This window comes from Protopterus annectens, chromosome 6.part0 (assembly GCF_019279795.1).
Source record: "Protopterus annectens isolate FY-2018-M chromosome 6.part0, PAN1.0, whole genome shotgun sequence".
NCBI classification, from domain to species: domain Eukaryota; kingdom Metazoa; phylum Chordata; order Ceratodontiformes; family Protopteridae; genus Protopterus; species Protopterus annectens.
In genome coordinates, this window is record NC_056737.1 from 1,011,774,135 (window position 1) to 1,011,800,848 (window position 26,714).

A 26,714-nucleotide genomic window follows, 5' to 3' on the forward strand; every position below is an offset into this window, starting at 1 on the left:
TGCCTCAGATTCTGCAGTACTGAACTCCACAATAATGCCACAGATTCTGCAGTACTGAACCCCACAGTGCAATTGCTATAGACCAAACGTTTACATGGTGCCAAGATAAAAAAGTGACAAAGTATGGCTTGCATAATGCAGGTGCACAGTAACAAGTCATGGAGGACAGTTCAGCAGGTACATGAGGAGGGAACACATATGTGAATAAAGCCAGAATCAATGCCACTGCTTAAAGGGGTGTTCACTGGGAGTGAGAATGAAGGGCATAGCTTGAACTAAGGTTTGCGCATGTTAAATGGGCAGGGGTACAAGCCCCTATAAGACCATTCCAAACTCAATAGGTAGTGTCTGCTAAGGGCATTTATATATATTGAACTAAAACTATAACACTGCGTAAGGTAGTACACCTGCACACCTAATGGACACAGCTGATGTCTCACAAGGATTTTTCCAGTTTCCAGAAATGGACTCTAATCCCTTATTGTGCTTATACTAACTGTAGTAGCCAGCTTAATGGAGGTGGGTACTGTCTATCTGCAGATACTTTCACTCACTTCCATTAGCTGGTTTCAATTGCACTTCAGAATTGGGCTTGTTCTACCAAGGGTAGTCTGTTTAACAGAGATTGTCCTGTCTGTGTGAAGAAGAACTCAACTCATGTCCAGGAGATAGGTTCAATCTTGACTATGTGGCAAGCTCAACTGTTCTCATTCCAGCTATTTTACTTAATGATGGTGATGGTGGTTTGTCTGTATGAGGAGTTCATTTCCAGGAGCTGGATTCATTCATGAGTGTGAAACAAATTCCTTAACTGGGCTTGCCCCAGCCACAATAGCTGCAGTTAGGGAAGCTGCATCTCAAATAACTAGACATACTTAAAATGATATATTAATCACACCATGAAATAATTTGTGGAAAAGAAAAGGTAAGAGCTGTAACATACTGATGAGGAATGTTTATTACATAGAAAAAGGTGTAGCACTGTGTAATGCATACCACATAACTGCAATATAGTAAAAGAGATGTTAATTAACACATTCAATTAAGTTCCTGCTATTAAGGAGAACCTTTGTCCATAGTGGTGTGTGGGCATTCATTTGTTGCATTGCATACATGTTGTGTATCTTATATCTGTTGATTATTATTTCAAATCCCTTGAAGCAATCAAACTGATGGACACACTGCGTGCAAGTGAGACAGTGAATTAAATTCTATATTTTCAAGATGGGATGTATAGTATTTTCACACCTCTCAATGGCCTACAAAACAAAAGTCATCAAACCAGAATATTTGTGAATGCATTGGAACTCCACATCATTCGATACTATCCTCAGTCAAATGAGCAAGAGGGCAGAACTAGCCAAACAGAGGTGAATTGTGGGAAATGACAGTAGCAAAAGCTTCAAGAATTGTCATTGCTCAGTTTTGGTTAAAAGTGCATCCCATTGCAAGAGCCAAGTCTCTCACTAGCTTAATGTTAATGGACAGACCTCTGAAAAGTAAATTATCTACTCTTAAGTACATTACTGATGCCTGAAAATCAGTGGAGGGTAAAAGAGATGCTGGAAAAAAAATAGCAGATACAGAATTGACTAGTATGAAAAAAACTACAGATGATTACCATATTAACAAGACAGACATGGAGTAATGAAATAAAATCCATGGGAAAGTCTTTAGCCTGAATCTGGAGTAGTTGGAAAAGCCACTGAACAAATCTAAATGCTGTTCATGGGGAAACGGATATAGGAAATGTTTCAAACTTTGGTATAAGGCACCGACGTATAACTGGAGCGTAAGCAAAAAAGAAGAGCACTATACCTACCTCAACCAATTCTGTCACAAGAAAATAAAAGATTAAGGAACTTTTATTGTCTAGAGTCAAGAGAGAAACTTCTGATGCCTTCAGCAAAAGTTGTAATGCAGCAAAAGGTGTCCCAAAGTACAGATGTCCAGAGAAGGCAGCCCTCTTAAATATTATAGATAAAAAGATCAGATATATGCATAGTGCAGGAGACCCTTGGTTAGCACACACAATTAAGGCTTTGAACTGTTAAGACATTTCCTGAGGTGCAGGATTTGATTATCTCCCTCTCTGTTTCCCAGGTGTATGAGCTAGTGCAAGTCATTTACTCAAGCAATGTTTTGGGGCAATTGTCAACTTGGGCTGGGCTCATTAATTGTCTGCTAAACTACACGTCTGGAATTTACCTATGACTCTACATTTGATGATTAATCATGTTTCTAAAAACCAAAAAGTTGCAGTTAATCATATTTTCCATTTGAGTATTGGGCAAGATTTAATTTTGATATGAAAAGCCAAAGAGCATGCTTAGTATAACAGTAAAGTTATTTTGAAATGATTGATGTAATGTAATGTATGTTTCAAATGCAACTTTAAATTTAAGTGCCTATTTCCTAAGCACTAAATACAAATTAAAGTTAAGCAAATGTATAATACGAGTCAGTTGATATAAGGTGCAAATTATTCTGAGTTATTTAAAATCCATGCACTCTGAACCCAAACCATCATTAAAAAAACTATAACTGCTAAGAAAAGCATGTTAAAATGCAGCAGAAATTCATATTTAAAATATACTGTCACAAGTATGCAAAATGAGTGCAACTAAGCCAGCTCATCTCCTTAAATATTTAAATTCACTGGTAGGAGCTAACTAAAAATGCAACATTGTTGCAAACAAGTGCAGCAAGTTGGAAAGATGCTACATAAACTCCATACAGTCTAGACCACATAATCGAAATTTTGTAGCTATGGATAATCTCAAATTTTTGACACAAAGGACAGAACTCACTGTTCAAAAACTGACTGATGAAACAACTGCTACAGTTTATCACAGCAAATAATTTGCAAACACAGTTGTTGATATTTTAAATAAAGGTTGTTCTACAAAACAGACATTCTTCAAACGGACATACATCCAAATACTAGTTCATCCATCTTCCATCAACAGTTCAGGTTTAAGCACTTTGGATTTACAACTCATTTTAATATAAAATTGGCAACAAAACATGAACAAGAAGACCACCCATTAATAATACTACAGAATGCCAACAAACTGGCCGAATCAATTGGTAAACTAAAAAGTCCAACTCAAGGAAACAGACAACAACAGTGTTTGGCAATGTTCAAGTTCAAAATGTTTAAAATATTTAGCAAACCCCAGTCAAACTCAGAGTACAAATAAATAAATAACATGAAATATAGAGTAAAAAGTTAATCTATAGACAGTCAACATCTGCCACCTTTGGAGATTCGCATATGCTACTGTGTGTGTATATATATATATGTATATCTATCTCTACATACATATATATATATATATATATATATATATATATATATACATACACACATATATTATATAAACATATTTTATAACCATCGGGGCAACTCAATAGACTTCCCAGAAAAGAGACAGAATGAACATCCAGTAACATTTCAAGGTTCAGGGACAGCAGGCTGAAGATGTATATAATGTCCAGTTAACTCACTTGACATCCTCATTTTCTCAGAAAGAAGACAATCAGCTATACAGAAGAAATCACAGACATTTCTTTAAATCTAAAATGTCTAGTCTAAAGAGACAAACACAAATCAAGGAAGCAACAAAGTACAAAAGAAATGGATGGGAAGCTATAAAAGATTAGCATCTGATATGCAAAGGCATTCCTGCCTCTATTAGATTTAGAACAAAGAAAGAAGTAGAGAGAAAACAGTGCTATTAAATATTCTAGATTTGGAAGGCCATTAAAGAAATCATATGGATATGTGGGCAATTTGAGAGGTGACCATGCCACTGAAATTTAAATGTTGCATTTTTTAATGTCTACTGACTAGGAATACCTATCTGATTTGATTGATTTGATGTGAAAATCTCATTGCATGCTTAGTGAGAGTCAAATTTAATTGACAAATTTTCAGAGTGCATCAGAGCAGGATACATAGGATTAATTTCTAACTATAAAAAGTGATTATATATTGACATTATATCATGAACCATTAGGGAGCTCACAGATATGAAATGCATGCCATGTGATATGTTTCTTTCTGATGGAAGTTTAGCTATGCTGTTTTGTGTTTGAATTGCAATGTATTTTTTTCCAAGTCCCAGAACTTGCAAGATTAGGTTTTGTATTTCTAATAGGCAGCAAGAAAATTCTGTTAAGCATAAGGAGGATTTTTCTAGTGACACCAGCAAGTTACAAGCCTTGCAGAATTTTCATGGGTTCATTTTAGGGTAGACTAGAAAGAGGTAGCATTACTATCTGATTTGTTAGCACATTATTTGAGCATTAATGTTCATTTATATAAGTGTACATAGTACACCTGATCTCCATTCTACGTTATGCCAAGACCACTAGAGGAGTCATTACTTTGTATTCATTACACTTTGGATAACCTATGATCATCATTTTTTCATTCATTTTTCTATGAAAAATCCTGAATTGAGACTCTGTAAATATTGGAAAAACATGAGGTTTTGACAGAATTTGGCATTTTTAGGGCACAGCACTCCTTTACCATAGCCTGTACTTCTCATGTTTATTAGTTATAATATTGATTTATCGACTGCTCTGCACTTCACATCTTTTTTTTTTGAAATTTGCAAATACACAGATGTACTATAAAAGTTTAGTGAAATTGTGTTACTAACCAGAAATTACATTTAAAAAACATATGCATAATGTCTGGATTTTACGTCATGAAAATGGAAATTATTTTTTTTAGAACTATAAATCAAAGCACCTGGTGATTATTATGTTAACTGTGTACCTAGCTTGGAGTAATTTTTTCCCCTTAGAATGATTAATATTTCTACTTAGCATAGAAGGGGAAATGAATATTGTTCAGACTGTTACTGGCTAACTTATGATTGCAACTTTTAACTCTACTCCTTGATAACGTTAATTAAATTTAATTCGGGTGATTGCTATTTTTAGTATGGAGACAAGGGAAGCAGCCATTGTTCTAAGGCTAAACTGCTGCTAGCTTTCCTAGCACTGCTTGTCCTGATTGGCTGTCTTGTTTTCTATTATTTCATTGTGTACTGTATTGTGTAGATCTGTACTTAGCTGTGTTCAGCTGTGACATGCTCAGTGGTACATCTGGATATTCTAACTTACTCTACATAGTAAGTAGTGAGTATTTGCTCCCCGGCTATGCTGCTCTGCATTGTTAGGCTTTTGTGGTACTCTCCCTGTAACCTGATTGGTGTTTTCCATGCATTAGTACATGTAGCTGGTACAGGGCGGTTGGAATAATTGTGCTGTATAATGCAAAAAACTGCCTGGAATATATAGGAAATATAACATATTTAATAAATAAAACACCCAGTGTGGTTTACATAAACTTGAACTGACTTTTCTACTGCATGGTAAAATTTAAGATAGTGATAGCTTTACAGTATATAACAATCATGGAAGGATGGGGGCCTGCTGGCATAATGGTTAAGGTGTTTACCTCACAAATACAAAGTGCAAGGTTTGATTTTCACCTTTAAAGGGGAAATTTGTTAAGCTTGAAATGGCCCACAATATAAGATAGCCTAGTATTTACTTACGGAAATTAACATTTGTTATTCTGATATGATGACATTTAACAATCTTCAAAGAAATCAATAAAATTAATGCTTTGTAAATCATAATTATTCAGACAGTCACCGCAATGATTATGAACAATGGTGAACTACCAAATGTCAGAATTCCTTTATGAACAACATATAAAATACTACGTATACTTATATTAATAAACAATAATGCTTAAATATGGTGCCAGCAAATGAGACAGTAATTCTACTTATAATCTACTCTAAAAATGAATCCATGAATTAGCACTCCATAGAATTCTGCAATACTTGCAACTTACTGGTGTCAAAAGGAAAGGTTTACTTAGGTTTAACAGAATTTTCTTGGCTGACTATCAGAAATATAAAAGCCAATCTTGCTAATTCTGGTTATTGAAAAAAAAAACTGCAATTCAAACACAAAACTGTGAATTCTTAATTTGGTTTTATTCTTCAAATGTTTTTTATTTCTCTAGAGGAGGTTTCATCTTTTTCACCCACAATGTGGGAAAGGTGCAATGCCTTACACACTCATCTATTTATATATACTAACTCAAAGATCATAGCAATTCAGAGTAAGGGGAACATAGTGATCTATTGTGACTTTAGATACAGTATATATTCATTCCTATTCTCAGTTTTAGCCCTGATATTCGAAGAACAGCACATACAATGACTGGAATATTAACAGTCACCTAGGCTTGGGCTGGGTTTGGGTTAGGTCTTGTTATAGTCTCAGAATTATTAGATTGCCAGCACAAAAATTTTGGGAGTGAATTGGCACTGGGGGCACCCCAGACTATAATCACGCTGCCTTCACAGCACACAAACTTGCAGAAAGCATATTTTCAGACACAAAATGGTGATTTGTGTTCCCTGCACTCAATATACACAGGCAAATTTATCTATGAGCAAATGAACCACGGGCAGCTGGAGAGAGAGGGTAAACAAAATAAAAATAAAATAGCATCTCAAAAACTATAAGGTGAGTCACCTACCTAAAATTATTGGCCCAAAGTAACTCTCAAGAATTATTTATTTATTTATTTAACATTTGTTAAAATTGCATTAATCTATGGTTAATCAACTCTTTTAATCAGGTAGTGAGGTATTCATTTCAGTAACATCAAAATGATGTGCACCCAGCAGCTGAGAAGATTAAGGTATAGGCAAAGGCTGTGACCCATCTGGGCTTCACTAATGAGAAAATTTTGGATAGGTTAAGACTGGACAGTATTACAGTATGGGCTTTGATGGCCCACAGATAAGGACAGGTGGAATGCACAGACTTTCTGTACTTGTGGATACCAAGATACACATATAGGTGGCACAGTGACCTTTGAGAGACAAACTGAGGACATGTTTGGTATCTTTAGGGTGGCACAGTGGTGCAGTGGTTAACATTGTCACCTCACAGCAAGAGGTTCTCCGGTTCGATTCTCGGCTGGGGTGCCTTCTGTGTGGAGTTTGCATGTTCTCCCTGTGTTTGCGTGGGTTTCCTCTGGGTACTCCGGTTTCCTCCCATATTCCAAAGACATGCATCTGGAGCATTTCTCCCCGGGTCTCCACTGAAAACAGGCTCTATGGAACCTAGTCGGACATTCCCGGTCAACAAATGTTAAATAAATAAATAAAATCATACAGTCTTCTTCCTTGAGGTATTTCAGCAGTTCCTTGATATACTTTTGGTACATGTGGAACAGTGCACCTATTTCACAGTATCACCTCAGGACTGAGCCAGTAGCATGATGGCCTTCTATAGGATAGCACTCTATCCTGAGATGTACATTGTGATAGACTGCAGCCATGCTGCCAACAAGCATACCTCTCAACTTCTCCACAATTATCGGAGTACTACAGTTTCACTTCCTGAATTTGTGACCACTCTGTTGTTCCACTTTGATGGGAGACATTTCTGATTTCTTCTCTTTCATCCATAAGTTCATACATGCATACAAGGCTAATGACCACTGAGACTTTTTTAAGCTTATAATAGGGAAAAAAACATCACAAAGGTAAACCAGGTCTGCAAAAAACACAGAACAAATCCAACAGATGTATACAGATGAGTGTTTCTAGTGTCTGTATCCATCTGTTAGATTTGTTGTTTACTTTTTTAACTTTACCATGGATCTCAAATAAGTGATACATTTTGGTACCTTCGGCAGTATAGGAAGGGCCTTTGCTGATGAAACATTTACAAGCAGGGGCCTGGAAGATGAATTATTTACAGGCTGCCTGTAGCATCAATTTAAGAGCTGATGAGACAGAGAGAGAGAGAGACTTCTTTAGCTTCTCATGTTCGAAATGGACTAATAACTGAGAAGGTCTCTAGCACTGTATTCTTTTTGAAAATAAAAATTGTACCATTCAGTGCAGCAGATGATGCTTCTGCCAGTGAGGTGTCCTCAGTTTTGTAGAATGCTTATTGATTTTGGCTCATATTTTGTTCTATCCCTCATAAAACTTTTAAGATAAAAAATATCACTGATGACTACAGCCAGACAACAAAGATGCCAGAAAAAGCTACAGATATTTTATTATTCAGAAAATGTAAATTCTTGCTCCTGTTGTGAATTTGAGTAGTAGTTAAAATTCTGTTTTTTTAACCTAAATCTCCCTGTTATTTGTGCAAACAATGTAAAATGTGAAGTATTTTGGTATCTTCACCATAAAATGTCAGGCTTTCTGACAAATTGCTTTGGATTGCTGTAAATAAATAATGACAGACATATGAGTTTCAGGCCTCATAACCTTCACAAATGGTTCTTACTACAAAGCTTGTTATTCTAGCAACTTTCTAAGTATGTAAGAACAATATTTAATTTTTTCCTGAGTTAGGTCTTTATCAGCAGTTCTAGAGCTAAGAAGTTGAAGGGGGTAGCATTGTATGGTTCTGAGAGCAAATACGCAGAAATACATTTCTAGGCCATTTTTATGTATATATGTATTATTTTATAATTTACTTATTTATCTGATCTCAAGTTCCATCTAAGATGTACAGGTTGTGTGTGAATTTGCAGAGGGCATAAATTTCCCTGGTACCCAGTTTTGCCTCATGTTTTTGCTTCTGATATTCATAATATTATCCTCAAAATCTGTACCTATATATATTTTTTTATTTTACATATAGGTATATGTGTGCATGTGTGTGTGTAATTATACATACATACATACATATATATATATATATATATATATATATATATACATATATATATATAGAGAGAGAGTTAGTTATAACCTGGAATTCATGAAAGCTCCATGCAAGAATAAGGCTATTCTTGCACAGAGCAGATTGCCAATTCAGCATAGCAGCACACCTTGCATATTCATACATACAAGCAAGCAAAATCTGATGGTAATGCTACTCAATGCTAGAAGTCTAAACCTCAAAATGCATTCACTCGAGTCACTCCTTAGAATGGAGAACATCGACATCTGTGCAGTAACAGAGACCTGGTTCAAGGCTCCAGAGAGCACCCCTGCATTACCAGGCTATAATTCATACCACACCTTTCGGCCACCTAAGCTGGACCAAAACACTAAAGGCAGAGGTGTGTCCATATTCATTAAGAATATCCACACCTCCAGGCTAGTTGCTCAGCATAATGCATCTGAGATTATTCAAGTGCAACTAACTCTGGGCAAGACTGCAATCCAAATTGTAACTTGCTACAGATCCCCTACCATGCCCCAGGATTCCCACTCCTCATTTCTTGATACTCTGGAAAATATTAGGGTACAACCCAACACCCTAATAATGGGCAATTTCAACCCCACCATTAACTGGGAAAACTACTCATGTACCAACTCTTTTGCTCAACGTTTTCTGGAATTCATAAATTCCAATGCCTTGGATCAATTTATCCACACCCCCACCAGGGGCAGCAATATCCTAGACTTGGTCATTACCAACATGGGCAACCGGTGTTCCATACCAGAGGTCATTTCCTCGTTGGTCAGATCCGATCACAAGCTAATCACCCTAGACATTCACATCCCACCCCACCCCCCCATTAGGGAAACCACCGTAAAAAATGTATCCAAGCCAACTTCACACTTCTTAAGACAGAAGTGGCAAACTTCATGACACCCATGCAGATGGACAATAGAGGTACAAGTGCTGAATCCTACACAAATGCACTTTATAAGCACTTACATGAGTGTATGGATTGTGCTATCCCTAACAGAACCAAGATGCTACCCTCCAAAAAAATGAAGCCAATCTGGTGGTCCCCTGCCATAAACAAACTCTACAACAGAAGAAAGAAACGGTTGCAAAAAAGAGTAAAATCCCATGATTGGAGGAACTTCCTGGTCAGCCTCAGTAAGAAGCTGAGATCCCTCATAAAATCCTCCAAAGCTAGTTATGAAAACAAAATTGCCACTGATTCTAAAGACAGCCACAAAGCATTCTATAGCTATGTCTAGAATCTCAATGGCAACACTCAGATCTGCTCTGAGTTACAGCACAATAGCACTAAATATACAGAACCAACTGATATTGTCAACATCCTGGCAGATAAGTTCAGTGCTAACTTTACCCCCCTCTCACCCCCTACAAGGCCCATCTTTATACTGAAAGAATGGAAAATTCCTGTAATCACGGCTGCACAGGTAAAAATCACTCTGCAAAGTTAAGAACACAGCATCCATGGGACCTGACAACATACCAGGCTGTGTTCTACATGAACTGCAGAATGAACTGGCACCCCACCTAAGCACCATGTTCAGTCATTGCCTCACCTCAGGCTTTGTGCCCAGGGAGCCACCATGGACCCTGGGAACTACCGCCCCATTAGCCTAATGAGCCTGGTCTGCAAGGCCATGGAATGTATCATCATAGATCTTATAAATAAAGACATTGGTAATCTCCAAACTCTGGACCCCACCAAGTTCAGATTTGTAAAAGGCAGATCATGTCTTCTAAACCTGATAGACTTCCTTGAAGCAGTCACCAAAGCCATAGACGAGGGTAAGGTGCTTCACACAGCCTATCTAGATCTCGCCAAGGCTTTTGACACCATCCCCCACTCTGGAATTATAGATAAACTCACTAAACTAGGTAGAAATCCTTATGTCACAAGATGGGTTGCCAGCTGGCTCACTGACTGAACCCACACTGTGAAAGCAGCAGACTCCAAATCCGACTTCAGACCAGTGACAAGTGGAGTACCAGGGTTCAGTCCTCAGTCCTCTCCTGTTTGGTATCTACTTTTCTGAAGTACAGGCTAACACAGAAGGTCTTTGGCTAATGAAGTTTGCAGATGACTGCAAACTAAGAGCCATAATCGAAACTCCTAACAATTTGGACATCCTACAAAAGGGCCTCATGGAGACAGATGCCTGCTGTCAAAGCCATGGCCTGAAGCTCAATGCCAAAAACTGCATTGTCATCCCCTTTGGTAAAAACTCTGTACCCATGAGCTACCACATAGGCAGTAGTCTACTTTACACTGAAAGTGTGATAAGAAACCTTGGGAGATAGGTGGACAGTAGTCTCTCCTTTGATAATCACATTGCCACAGTAGTCCTTCTATGTGGCACATCTTATCACAAAAGGTTTCACATCCAGGAAAAAAGAGATCATTGTTCCCCTCTACTTGTCACTCATTAGACCCATTATAGAGTACAATGTCCCTTTTTGTATGTACCTCACAAGACATCTACAACAACTAGAAAGGCCACAGAAATACCTCACAAAGAGGATTACCGGCCTCAAACAGATGCCCTATGCAGACCGTCTCAAAAAACTCCATCTTTACTCTGTCGCATATCGCCTACTCAGAGGTGACCTCTGCCTAACATACAAAGCTATGTCAAACCCAGAGCTGTTGGACATGCTCCACTTAAAGAAATTCCATTCACTCCAAACTACATGCTCTATGGACCTAAACCTTGTCACCACAATAAACAGAACATGCTGGAGGGATAGATTCCTGTCCCAGAGACTTCTCATACTCTGGAATAAACTACCTATCTATATCAAACAAAGCGCCTCATTAGCACTCTTCAAGAAAAATCTTGATGATTGAATGGGAAATAGGAAATTCACCCCAGGAATCACCTATGTGGCTCTGCTCGACAGGGCACAGGAAAATAATTTTCTTGGGTGGCGAAAGCCAGGGTACCTTTTTGGCTAGGCTTATATAGGCCCTAGGGCCAATAGCCTAGTACCTAACTATGAACCTATGAACATATGAAGGCGAGCTGCTGTATAACCTACACAGGCACAATCCATGAACGAGTGCAGGGGGCATGTCCAAGCAGTGCTCACACAGTAACACAACCCCTGCACTCAGGAAGTGCAGTATGGCACTTAGAAAACAAAAACAGTGTCCGCAGACACTGTTAGCATACTCCCAACTGAACAGATACTTGCAGAATGTCCAGATTTATACCTCATATGTCAGGTGTGTTCCTCCTACTGTCCTACCAAAGAGCTGAGGCTCGAAGTCATTAAATAATGACAAACATTTGAGTCTAAGATTCCACATCCTTCAAGTAAGTCAAGCTAATGCAAAACCTTTTATTCATCAATTTCCTAAGTTTGTAAGAGCAATATTTAAAATCTGTCCCTCTTTGCCCCCCCCCCACATCATATTAGGCTTTGTCCAGATTTTATGCTGTAAGAGGTGGAGAGGTATGACTGTTAGCTATGTGCACATCCCTAAACTAAGAAAAATAAAACAATTTTTTTTTCCCATCCCTACTAAAGTTTAAGCATAGCTGAGTGGGTATGTGCGTTGCACAGCTGTATTTAGCATAGCTTAAATATTCAAAGGAGCTAAATCAGAAATATATAGCCAAAATAGCATAGTGTAGTGGTTACAGTTTTCACTTAACATGTAGTTATTCTCAGTTCAACCCCCAATGCAATTCATTCATTTTTATATGTGAAAACAGCACACTAAAGTTATCTTTTTTATAAATAGGTAGTGAATAATATATATTTGTAACCAGGGTAGTGTAGCAGGTCCAAATGTGAGGTGTCAGTGTAGTACAGATGTGAAACCCCCATATAAACATGTGTCCCATACAGTATAGCCACAAAAGAATATAATGTAGTGAATGCACATAGGGGGGTGTTATGGAAGATAAACATACATATCATAAGATGTCATTAAGAAGGAATCAACGCCACAATCCTGATAGTCCATAAAATAAAAGCTGAACAACACTAAATTGTGCTTAGCTTTGTTAGCTGGTGTAAGCTTTGCTTATATTTGAATGCTTAGCAATAATTAGCATAGCTAAGCAGATTTGCGCTCAGTTTACTATTAAAATATCGAAACTTAAAAAAAAAAAACGGTACTAAACAGGGAACTAAGTAGCCGAAAGTACACATTACCTAACGGTCCTAATGTTGAAAATCAGCTGTTAATGCAAAAAACACAGTATTTTATGACACTTAACAGCAATTCCACCCTTGCCATAACTCCCTAACTAGTACACCTAACATCCTGTTTATGCAGGGGGGCAAGCCCCCCTGTACCCCCACATCCCCCCTAACTATATATTCCAACTCCGAGATCACACTACAGTGAAGAAAGGGATGTATTTCCCTAACCGCACTGTACTGCGATCCCTGTACATCCCTTCGAATGTTCATATTTGTGAATGCACAGTACATTCACAAATAGAATGTTCAATCATTTGGCTTGCACACATATGAACTATTCGAACATCTGTAATTTGAATAATTCATAGGTGTACAATGCTACGTCGAAATTTTAAAAGTATACCTTTGTGCACTTGTAAGTAGTGCTTAGCATCTACCCCTTTAAGCAATACTTATCTGTGCTAAGCGGGTTTGCCCGTCGCTTAGCTTAGCTCAGCAAATTCAAAATCATCCAATCATGACAAAGCATGGGAAATCAGTCCTATTTAAACCTTGCAGGTGGGAATACAGACCATAACCAGTTGTAGCTGATCACTGCAGGCACTATGGCTGGTGTTGGTGAGGGTGTGCGCTTTCGGGCACAGCGTTGGGGCATTCTGGAGTCCAGGGTCATGGTTGAACTCCTTGTAAAAGACCATGAAGGGAGACTGTTGCAGGACCAGTACCAGGGCTCCCAATACAAAGCGGAGGCCTGGGACCATTTCGCATGTGACCTCACCAGTGCTACTGGTATCCCTGGGACTGGTGAGGAGGTGACCTGAAGCATAGGAAGAGGGATCTCTTGGACTAGTGGATCCAAGATGCACAGGAACAGAATGTCCCTGAAGTGTGTAAGTATCAGTATCAATTACTGATTTTCAAAGTCCAGCCTGAGTATGTAATCAATAGGTATGCATAAATGATTATTTATCTCCTGTACAGCTGCTGATGAGAGGGCTGCAAATATTGATGTGCATGCCAGCAGGCTGGTGAGTAAATATCTAGCTTGCATTATTCAGGGTAAATAAATAGAAAATAGCAGACTGTTAACAGCTAGTAGGTAAACTGTGTACTGTGTGCAATGAATAAAGGACTGTCATCAGGTGAATAAAGGTCTCTGTAAAATTGAATAAAAATAAAAACCCCAGACTGTTGCATTTACTTTGTCATGTTGTGGTAGGAATAAATGTGTACAGGTTCTACATAGTTATGTGTTTCTGGTAGAAAATAACTGATTCATGCAACTGTTACTGAAAACCTAACACATATCTGTTGTCTTAAAATTGCAGTACAGTTGTCATTGCCTAGGGTATTTGTCTAACTACAAGGTCAGATTGTGCAAACCAGAGAGTACTAGGGAGAAAAAAGTTGAAACATGAGTCAGCAGTTCCTCGGTATCTCATTGTGATGAAAAACAGTTGTGGTCTGTCTTTTTGCACAAACAGCCACGGTTCAAATCTTAGCTGTGGTAGTGCACTGAATGCATATTGTCAAACAAGAATATGTGAATGTTTGTATAAGTAGTCAGGTAGTATTAACATAAATTACCTCCACAGGTTTGCAAGGTAGGAAATGTTTGCAATAGCTGTAAAAAGGCTTTACCAACACAATCTGTGTTCAACATATCCACTGTCCAACCCCGAGGCTGCAGATGACAGCAAGACAAGTACATACACCAAGCACTTTGTTCCGATACATGTCCGTCAGGTGTCATGATGTCACGGCTAATGGTCACTGCTGATAATAACCAGGGAGACACATATAAACCCCGGTGGAGTATGTCAGTACCGCACCCCCCAAGCATGAGTGCTGGGCATTCCTGTCAGTGTCACATATGCAACTGTGAAGATGTGAATATGTGTAGAAACAGTCAGGGAGTGTTAACACATATTTCTTTAACAGGTCTGCCAGGTAAGGAAATGTGTCTGTAACCTTATGGTGGCTCATGTGCGTCTGATTCCCAACCACCTTCCCCATGTGTCTGTTAGGCCTAACCAATACACTGTCTACAACAATCCCACTGTCCATCACCAGGCCATAGGTAGATATACAGTGAGGTCAGTCATGGAGAGTAATGAGTAGAGTAATGATCTGTACAAGTGAGGTCATACCTGGAGAGTAATGAGTAGAGTAATGATCTGTACAAGTGAGGTCATACCTGGAGAGTAATGAGTAGAGTAATGATCAGTACAAGTGAGGTCATACCTGGAGAGTAATGAGTAGAGTAATGATCTGTACAAGTGAGGTCATACCTGGAGAGTAATGAGTAGAGTAATGATCAGTACAAGTGAGGTCATACCTGGAGAGTAATGAGTAGAGTAATGATCAGTACAAGTGAGGTCATACCTGGAGAGTAATGAGTAGAGTAATGATCTGTACAAGTGAGGTCATACCAGGAGAGTAATGAGTAGAGTAATGATCAGTACAAGTGAGGTCATACCTGGAGAGTAATGAGTAGAGTAATGATCAGTACAAGTGAGGTCATACCTGGAGAGTAATGAGTAGAGTAATGATCAGTACAAGTGAGGTCATACCTGGAGAGTAATGAGTAAAGTAATGATCAATACAAGTGAGGTCATACCTGGAGAGTAATGAGTAGAGTAATGATCAGTACAAGTGAGGTCATACCTGGAGAGTAATGAGTAGAGTAATGATCAGTACAAGTGAGGTCATACCTGGAGAGTAATGAGTAGAGTAATGATCAGTACAAGTGAGGGCATACCTGGAGAGTAATGAGTACAGTAATGATCAGTACAAGTGAGGTCATACCTGGAGAGTAATGAGTAGAGTAATGATCAGTACAAGTGAGGTCATACCTGTAGAGCCATGAGTATAGTAATGATCAGTACAGGTGAGGTCATACCTGGAGAGTAATGAGTAGAGTAATGATCTGTACAAGTGAGGTCATACCTGGAGAGTAATGAGTAGAGTAATGATCTGTACAAGTGAGGTCATACCTGGAGAGTAATGAGTAGAGTAATGATCTGTACAAGTGAGGTCATACCTGGAGAGTAATGAGTAGAGTAATGATCTGTACAAGTGAGGTCATACCTGGAGAGTAATGAGTAGAGTAATGATCTGTACAAGTGAGGTCATACCTGGAGAGTAATGAGTAGAGTAATGATCAGTACATGTGAGGTCATACCTGGAGAGTAATGAGTAGAGTAATGATCAGTACAAGTGAGGTCATACCTGGAGAGTAATGAGTAGAGTAATGATCTGTGCAAGTGAGGTCATACCTGGAGAGTAATGAGTACAGTAATGATCAGTACAAGTGAGGTCATACCTGGGGAGTAATGAGTAGAGTAATGATCAGTATAAGTGAGGTCAGTCATGGAGAGTAATGAGTAGAGTAATGATCTGTGCAGTTGTTGAAAATTGAAGCCTAGACAGTTGTTAATTGACCTCAACCACTCTCCCCCAGCCTATCTGCACCAGTACTTCATACACATTAAATGGGTATGTTAATCTCCAAACCTACTGTTGGGACATGTGTCCTATTGTTATACAAATATTGAACCATTTGAGTTTTAATGTTCCCTGTTCAAATACTATCATTGTTGGCTTGTTGCTATCAATTTAACTTGCATGCTGTTCTAATGCCTACAGTGGGTCCATATATGCATGTGTTCTGTTTGCTATGCAACTGTTTCAATCCTGTTTTATGGGGTCAATCAGAACACCCATGCATGCTGTTATAACTAATCTTGAAATGTGTCGTTCTTGACTAACCACCATATTTTTTAAACTGAAACACCATAGCACATCTGGGAAGGCAGATCTCGGCAGATCCACCTGTTCTGCCTCATCTGTCCGTGGCACCGAGCACCAGCATGTCTGGACCCAACCCGGGCCTTCCTCTTCCACTGGGCCTGCACCAACTTCGGGTGGAACTGCCTCAGGGGATGGGGCTTGCCCCCTGCCCGGGAGCAGGCCCAAAGAGGAGGCAGTCACCTGCAGTCAGGTCCGGGGATTGGTGTGCAGCACCTCCCATTCAGAGTACAGTGATCAGCTGCACCAGCTTGAGGGCTGTCTGCTCCTGCTGTGCAGCCTCCAGCACAGACACCTTCAGGGCCCTGAAGGTGCAGTGGTGATTGCCCATAGGTGGGGACCTCCGTCCCACTGTAACCTTATGGTGGCTCATGTGCGTCTGATTCCCAACCACCTTCCCCATGCAAGGTGTTTACCCCCGCATGTGTCATATACTGCCCCTGTCAGCTGTCTTGTCTGTCTTCCTACCCACGTTACCTCTGCATATTTACCCATTAACCTTCCCCAATATCCCACTCTCACCTTATAAAAAAAAAAAAAAAAAAAAAAAGGGCAATCTGTTCACAAAAAAATGTTGCCCAGTACATAGCTGTCCATTTTCCACACATGTCCACTGGACATATGTAATCTTGTCTAATTGGCTTAACAATACATTACTGTTGTCCTCACCCCTCTCTATAGGGGGTTGATTGTCCAAATTCACCTCTAAATCATGTACAAATGCACAGCTGTTGCTGTATCAGAAATGGACAGCTATGGACCTTCCCTACACCTGTCATGCACATCCCTAGCTATCTCTCATATTGTTTTTCCCTCTGCGTGCCCCCTTTTTCACCACCTTCCTATCACCCCTCTTTTCTTTTCTTTTAAAGAAATTGCACGGGGGTAAGTGGGGGTAAGCTGCAATAAGCAGCAGTAAGCAAATTTGAGCAATGGTAAGCGATGCCTACACAGATTAAACAGTTTCCATTTAACAGTGTTTATCAGTGTGTGTTGGCATAGCTTACCATCACACGAACCCATGACAACCCGCTTACAACTGCTTAAAACTGTCTTAATCACCCTGCCTCATTCAGGCTCTGTTCTGCCCAGCAACAAAATAATGAGCCCTGCCAAGTCTTGAACCAAAGACCTGGTATACCATAGTCAGGTCAATGTACCACTACACAATCTGAGTTGTAATAATGAACACTGTTTTTTTTTCAAGTATATTATTCAGTACAGATATAGAATAGTAGGGAACAAACACTGTGGAATCTATCATGTTTACTATATATAAATATAAACATATAGATGTGTATGGTGATAGATAAATATGAAAAAGTATATACATCAGATATATAAAGCTATACATATAAAACAAATATGTATAGAATATACACATATATAGTGTTATATAAATATATGTATAGATATCAAAAAAAATATATATATATATATATATATATATATATAAATAAAACCTCTCCACCTCTTAGTGCAATCATTCTGGACAAAGGCTGCCAAAATTGGGGGACAATAGGCCAAGACCAGGGACATAATGTACGTACTGCATTTGCAGATGTAGAATGTTGCTACAGTAACAGGGTTTGTGTCAGCATACACGTTCAGAAGGATGTGAGTTCTGAAACTGAAATGTATGTCATAATTTACTGTCAGAAATCCTCAGATCCTCACAGTGACATCACAGTGATTTACCACAGAAATGAAAATAATGATTCAGTGGAACAGACCAGAAATATGAGCAATAATCCTGGACAGTCTGAAACAATCTGGGCAGTTAGCAGGTATGCTCAGAACCCCTTAGTGCAACACATCTGGACCAAGCCTGACAAAGTGTGGGGGGGTAAAGCCATGAAACTGGGAACATATCCCAAATACTGGAGTAGATAAGGTGACACAGTTGATGCAGTAACACCCTCCTGTCTGTTGTAACATATATTGACTGGAATAGCCCAAGTCCAAAACCACAACACTCAACACTAGTTACTGACATAAATCATCACATCATCCCACTGATGTGTCAGAAATGCACAACACATATGGAGGCCAGGCAACAGTACATCTGATATGTATCTGGACATAACATCACAGTAGGGAAACTACACTTAGCTGCTAGGGATGTCACCAAGCACACTCTAAACTACAGGCAGACTGACACAACACCAACACAATTTTACTATGGGGGGATACACATGTAATTGCAAATATATCAGGCACTAAGGGGATGTAACAGCACTGACAAACAGACACCAGTGTGAAAGTGAATACCCATAACCAATCTCACCACATTCAAATTAACATACTGGTAAGCCACATGAACAGTAGAGTATATGGACTTTGTGAAAAAAATCATCCACGTGTTTGCCACTCACACACTACCCCTACATGTACTGCCCCAATTCACAGTGTAGTCTGATACCCGACTGTGGTATGGGACATGTGTCAGTCTGCCCCTACAAACATATACAGTTGATAGAGCACCAGAAACTGGAGCAGCATGCAAAGTTAGAAAAGGACCAATAACACTCAACATCTACCCCCCCCCACAAAGGCCAAATAACACATGCACAATACACTGCTACACAATCCTGACAGTCTGTCAACAATTGCCAGAAATACGCAGTCATCTCAACTGTATAGAGTCCCACAGAATGTCCAGGCTTTGTTCTCATATATAAGGGTCCTACACATAACATGTCTGGCAGTCTGATACATCACTGGGATGATATCAGGAATGAAGTCCCTATATAATGATATATCATACCTAGCCACCTCTTACAGCATGACATCTGGACAAAGCCTGACATACTTGGGGGCAGAGGCTCAAACACAGGGACATTATTGACATATTGCTGTTATAAACTGAGAAAGTTGCTGATGTAACAGGGTTGTTGTAACATATCTGTTCTGAGGGATATGAAGTCAGAAACACACATGGTTGTTACCATTTACTGACTGCAATCCTCAGAGTATGCCACTGAATTTCCAAGCCAAAAAATGTGTGAGTAACACACCAAACTCTGGCCAGTATGTGGATAGCCCTACATTTGAGAGTTATGTCAAACACATAACACTATCAGGCTTAAATGCACTCAGAGCAGCCATATCTACACAAACCCTGTCAAACTACTATTACTTCAACTGTATAATGGTTTACTATCACATATTCGACTGTCATTTAGATAGAATATGTGCGAAAATCATTTTCTCGAACTGAGAGTTCGATCACCACAATGTCGAAGCTGACATGAGCAAACAGCCGCTATTGTCATCTTCAACATTGCAGTGCAGATCGCACTGTAATGGGGATTGGGAAATGTACCCTTGCCCTCACTGTAGTGCGATCTTGGAGTTTATTATATATATATATATATATATATATATATAAGTGGGGGTGTGTGGGGGTGCAGGGTGGCTTGTCCCCCTGCAAACATTATTTTTAGTTGGGAGCAGATGTGAGCATTTCAGTAAAGTCGATATTTGACATTGCTGAAATGCTCCATTCGATATATCGGTTGCTCAATGTTTTGATTTCTGACAATATTTGTCAGAAATCGTTGGGTTCATCTAAATGACATTCACAAATATGATAGTAAACCCTGTGTAACAGCAATACTTACATTCCATCCCTATTTCTGGAACATTCTCCCTCAGTTTGTTCGGCTGTCTCCACAGTGTTGTAAAGGTATTTCTAGCTACCCTCTGTGAAGCTGTTTGTCACACACCTCCATGAATGCCTCCTCACAGGCAAGGAAAAGGTGCAACGGCCACATGAAGTACTCAGTTATAAGAGTGCATTTCCATACTATTGGGTATAGGAATGATACCACAGCTGTTCTACATGAAACTAGCAAGTGGAGGACTCCAGCTGGTGCACAGGCCATCAGCTGTTTATGAGCATTAACTACAAAAGGCAAGCTGCTGCCAATACAAAGCAGATGTATATTCTACATCTGTCTCAGAGAGAGAGAGAGAGAGAGAGAGATAGACAAACAAACAGTCAGTCAGCCCAGGAAAGGATGGCTCGCATATGACCAGTACTGGAGTGTGTGTTGCACAATACTGACTGTGGCACTGCTAGGCCAGCTACTGGGATGTTACAGATATCCATATGTTAATTGTTAATGCAAATATGATATACATGTTTGTCTCAGACATCTGATGGACCTATACAGGGTATTTGCATACTGAAATACTGTCACAGCTGTGTGTGTTAAACTTCATGATATACTGAGCTCATACCATTCAAGTGTCCAGTGTTATGCACATCCAACCTTCTTTCTTTCTCATTCTCTTCATTCAGCAGCCCATCAAAGTACTGTTTCCACCTGCTCGACACACACTCATCGCTTGTGAGTACACTTCCACCATTATCCTTTATCAGCCTTATTTGCTGCACATCCTTTCTAGTTACATGTCTCTGTCTAGCCAATTGGTACTTCCTCATGCCACCACCAGGTCTCCTTGTCCTCCTTCCTCTGTGTATATCACACCAAGCCCTGTTCTACTCATCTCCCTTACTAGCTCAGATGTAGTTACCCAGATAATTGCTAAGTCTTCACTGCCACCCACTGTCTGTCTTAATTCTTCCCTGAATTCAACCTCACAATCACCCTTTCTCAGTATCCACCATTTCATCCATGGTGCTGTCCTCACACTCATCGCCCTCTTCTTGATCACCAACGTCATCCCACAGATAAACATTCCATGCTGCCTAACTACACTTTCCCCGTCACCATTTTACAGTTACAAATCCCCTTCAAACTGGCCCACCTGCATCAGAGATAATCCACCTGTGTGCAACTTCCACCACTCTTGTATGTCACTCTATGCCCCTTGGTCTTGTAAAACTATATATTCACCACACCCATGTTCAACCTCTGTTGCAAACTCCACCACCATCTCACATTCTGCATCCCTTTGCTTAACACCATATTTACCCATCACATCTGCATCCCCTCTGTCCCCTTCACCAACATGCCCATTGAAATCTGCTCCAATCACCATTCTCTCACCCTTGGGTACACTCATCATCACTTCATCCAACCACATTAAAGTACGTCTGTCTCATCCATCACACACACAATTAGCGGAGCATATGCACTAACAACTGTCATCATTACATCATCAATTCCCAGTCTCCTAAACATCACTCTACCCTTTACTCTTATCAACTCCACAAACACTCTTGGCATAATGTTCCTTCAGGTTAACCCCTACACCAGTTCCCTTCCCATACACACCATGATAGAACTATTTGTACCAGACTCCGATACAGCTGTACACCCCTTCCATCTGGTCTCTGGCACACACAGTATATCCACCTTTCCTCTGTCCAGCATATCAGCTAGCCCTGTCCCCATACCAGTCATACTCACAACATTAACAGTTCCTACCCTCACTACCACACACCTAGCCTTTTGCCTCTCTGCCTGCCATATGAGCATCAGACATCCTTCACAGTATGTCTGTGAATGCAAAGGCTATTGCACTATCAAAAGACTTACATGTGTTACAGCAATATGATGACAGTGTCACTAATTGTGGTCCATAGTCCACCATGTATGTGCAGTGTCCTTCAGATATCCTGCCATAACAGGTTGACATGACTGACCAAGCAGCAAGACTGTAATTACAGTGTACTATATTGACACAGAACAGGAATGTATAGCAGGGATTACCTATGCATATGTATGTATGGGTATGTGTACCCAGCTGCCTCATAACGACTGACATTGGATGCAAAATATCAGGTAAATAAGCTGTACATGTACACATCTGTAACCTTAGTTTCTGTGCATCCAACAGAATTACACCTCTACAGCTACTGGCTGTGTCATTGCCCCGATGTAGACACGGGTAGTATAATAAGCATGAGTACACACTGAAATTGTAGAGGTGGCCAGCTGTGTTCTGACCCTGTGCCCATGCCTACTACAAACAGATATATGACCACTCACATAGCTGTATCACCTCAGCAATACCTTACTTGTAAAACCTGTCTCCACAAAAGTAGATTAAACCCCTTTGCTGGACAGCAACAATGCACAAAGCACATAATGTGATGCTATATTGTTTGTACAGGGCAACGTAGGAGCAGGCATCAACTGGGCAGCATGTCAACCTTTGTCTGAATGAGCATATTAGGTCACAGGTTGATTACTGTAAGCCTAACTATGAGTACAAATTGGACACATCCACTGAGGACAATCACAAGGCCATCTTCACATATATCAGCAGGCTCAGAGGCAACAACCCAACCCACCCTATAATGGTGGTCAATCGCAGCCTGTACACACAAACCATAGTTACAGACAACCTGCTGCAGACAGGTTTAAGGCAAACATCACCCCCCCCAGATCACCATCAGTATAGGTGGATATGCACTGCACCCCCCACCACCATCATGGATTAGGTGCAAACTACTTAATCATAGTTAACAAAAGCAAGTTCCCTTGGGGTCTGAGAACATTCCTGTCTGCATCATACATGAACCCAGGCATATGCTTTCATCCCCATTACACACTGTATGCAAGCAAAGCCTGAGCACCATTGACATCCCATCTGCAAGGAAAATATGGTGACTGTCATCCCTCTACACAAACATGAATGATGAATGGTGGTTTATGCAATGTACTGGCCCTCAATGGGAGGAAACATGACACATAAAGGCCAGGAGTAGAATGTGTATTCATGTAGTGCTGCCAGGTACAAGGATATGATGTCTTTGTAAGTGATGGCTAATGATAGTCCATATTCATGTGTTGGCTCTATGAAGAACTCTGGGCAATGTCTGAGGTCCTGTTATGTGTTTCCCTGTTTGTCTTCCAGGTGCCATGCAGCAGCAGCCACCTTACACTGATGCGGAGACAGCTACCATCACAGAAGCTGTAATCTTAAACTATGCCATCCTTTCTGGCCGTAGCCGACAAAATCTGCAGGAGCGGACTGCCCTGTGGAATGAGATCATCCACAGAGTGAATGTCCTGGGCCACCATGGACTCACAAATGATCAGGTGAGGCATAGAGCAACTGACCTGATACATTGTGCCTGACAAAGGGCTGCTGCTGTAGTGAGGAACCATACTGCTACCAGTGAAGGGCCAGCCACACAGGCCTCACTTATGGTGACAGAGGAGGTCCTTGCCAACCTTGGGGTCACCCCCACACAAACTCAAACATGGGAAACAGCAGTTGTGGAGGTGGTTGGCACCCAGGCAACAGGCGAGGAGCATCCATGTTAGGCCAAAGTGCACATCAATGTAATGAGGTAGCATTTAAACTGTCTTCTACAGAGTCTCTAGATCCATATGTCAGTGCAAAATGGATTAGTGGATGGGGTGTAGTAATGCACACAAGTGCACATCTATGGTGAAGGACAGCAAATTGTGTAATATCATAGTGTGTACTGTACCTGTGCAGAAACATAGAATTCATCTTATACCAATGCCTAATGTGAATCTGCTCACATTACCTCTCCTTCACAACTGCATAGGTCCCTCTGGTCTGCACATAGGACAGCAGCCTGAATCCAGTAAGTATGTGGTTTTCCTGTTGTGGCTCACCAGTATTCCAGGCATGCTAACGTTAATGCATGTGACCATGCACACAACTCTTACACTAAGCCATTTGGCAATATCTGCATGTTCACTTGTAGTGGTGTTTAAAGAATTGCATCATGGCAGTCATCACAGGGGCCTATTTGCATGAGATGTCACATATTTGTAGCATGCCTCACAACCCGTCATTGCAGAACATCTGGACAAAGACTGACAAAATGGGGGGACAAAGGCCTCTAAGGTCATATTGTATAAATTAGTGGTATACAGTGCATATAAATGCTGTACACACCTGTTAGAATGCCAGGTATTTCTGATATGCAAAACTGAGAGCACAATAGACAAGTTCAAAATACTGCCACCCTTTCATGTTACCTATAATCTGTACAATTCCATTGTAAAGCAAACAAATCTGTTAGGGGAACAATAATGGCACATAATAGTACAACAACCTAGATGCATATGTGGGCACAGGCTGAAGCTAGCACTGTGTTGAGGAAGCTTTTGATATAACTACAGCAGTACATCTTATTGGGTGCACGACAGAAATCAATTACTGCGACTCTTTGATTAGCTGCGAATAACGGTCAGCTGTCCTACCAGGATTATCCTAACATATACGCAGTTGCCTGCTACAGCAGCAACCATGGTTCACATAGAGCTGACAAAGCTGCTAATAAACCACATGTTTGACATGTATCAGCCTGGCAAAGGGTACCAAAACATTTCCACAGCATTGCACATACCATGGAACACAGTGCAGACAGTCATCAAAAGGTGGTGAAAATATGGGGCTACAGTGACCTTGTGAAAGAGTGAACATCCCACCAAAGTGTATAAGAATACAAGACCAAAACTGGCCAGGGAGGCTGACACGAGCCCTACAGTAGTAGTGAAGGAGTAGCAGGAATCTCCTACAGGTACTGGGTGTGTACTACATGTCACAACAATCTTCCATCGTCTCCATATGTTATGTCTATAGGGTAGGGCTGGAAAATGGCAGAAGTTCCTCACACCAAACAATATCCAGGTCTGGTGAAAGTCTGGAAACAATAGAACAGGCCTCCAAAAAACAAGTGGGAAAATGCATTATGGTAATATGGGACCACGGCTGAACTCTTTGGCCACATTTCTGACAGGTGTGTTTAGCGCAGTAACACCACAGCACATCAGCACAACACCACGACCCCCACAGTGAAGCATGGTGATGGCAGTGTTCTGCTTTGGGATTGCTGTTCACAAGCTGGAACTGGGGCTGTAGCCAGGTTAGAGGGGATTATGAACAGTTCCAAACACTGGTCCCTTGTGGCTCCAAAATGTTTTGGTGTCTGCCACAAAGCTGTGAAGGTGAGGAATTCTACCTTTCCACACAACAATGGCCCAAACCATACAGCCAAATCAACAAAAGGATGGCTTCACCAGAACACATGCAATGTTCTGCACTAGCTGAGTCAGAGCCCACACCTACGTCCAATAGGATATATGCAGGGCGACCTGAAGAGAGCAGTGCACAGGGGATGCCCTTGCAATCTGACACATAGTTGGAGGTGTTTTGCAAGGGAGAATGTGCAAACATTGGCAAGTCAGGATGTGCCATGCTGGTAGACACTTTCCCAAGAGGACTGCATGCTGTGATTAAATAAAAAGGTGCTTTAACAGAGTATTACTTTAAGGATGTGCACACTCATGCAACCAGCCTATTGTACCTATTTCAGTTACCATATGTTACCTGTAACTGATGTGTATGTTCTTCAGTTGGATTGCACAGGTTATATGTCATATGTAATGATGGCAATGTTATGACCTGATTTCTGTGGTCTCATGTCATATATCACAAAATTCTAGCATGCTAACAGGTGTGTGTGCACTTACTATATCCACTGTAAGCTTGGGAAGTTGTTTGAGTAACCAGCTTTGTTTTAACATACATGTACTACAGGTTATGCAGTCTGCATCTCAAATTAGGACATTAATTAGTGGCACTAATCCACAGGCGAACCCAGTAATGTATCAGGCAAACACAGGAGTTATGAGGAACAGGCCAAACATATGAGCCACACATGTAGACATTCAACAAAACCCTGTACAGTTGGAGGGTGTGTTCTGTAGGAGTTACCACAGTGCTATACAGGTGAACAACAATAATTTACATGGGTGCAGTGTATGCTAGGTGAAGGGACATCACCTACTAACACCACTCACGTATCCCAGAGGTGTATATTAGTAGTAATGATAATTGGAAAGGGCTGCACTTCATGATGCTGAGGGTCTGTCCAGAGTGTTTGTTATTGCCTGTGTGTCGTGACTGCCCCCAGTCAACTAATGTGAGATCTGTGTAATGCCTTTGAGGCAACTCACCTGTATGTGTGTGTGTGTGTGTACCAGCAAACCTTATAGTGCCAGTAGTAATTTACA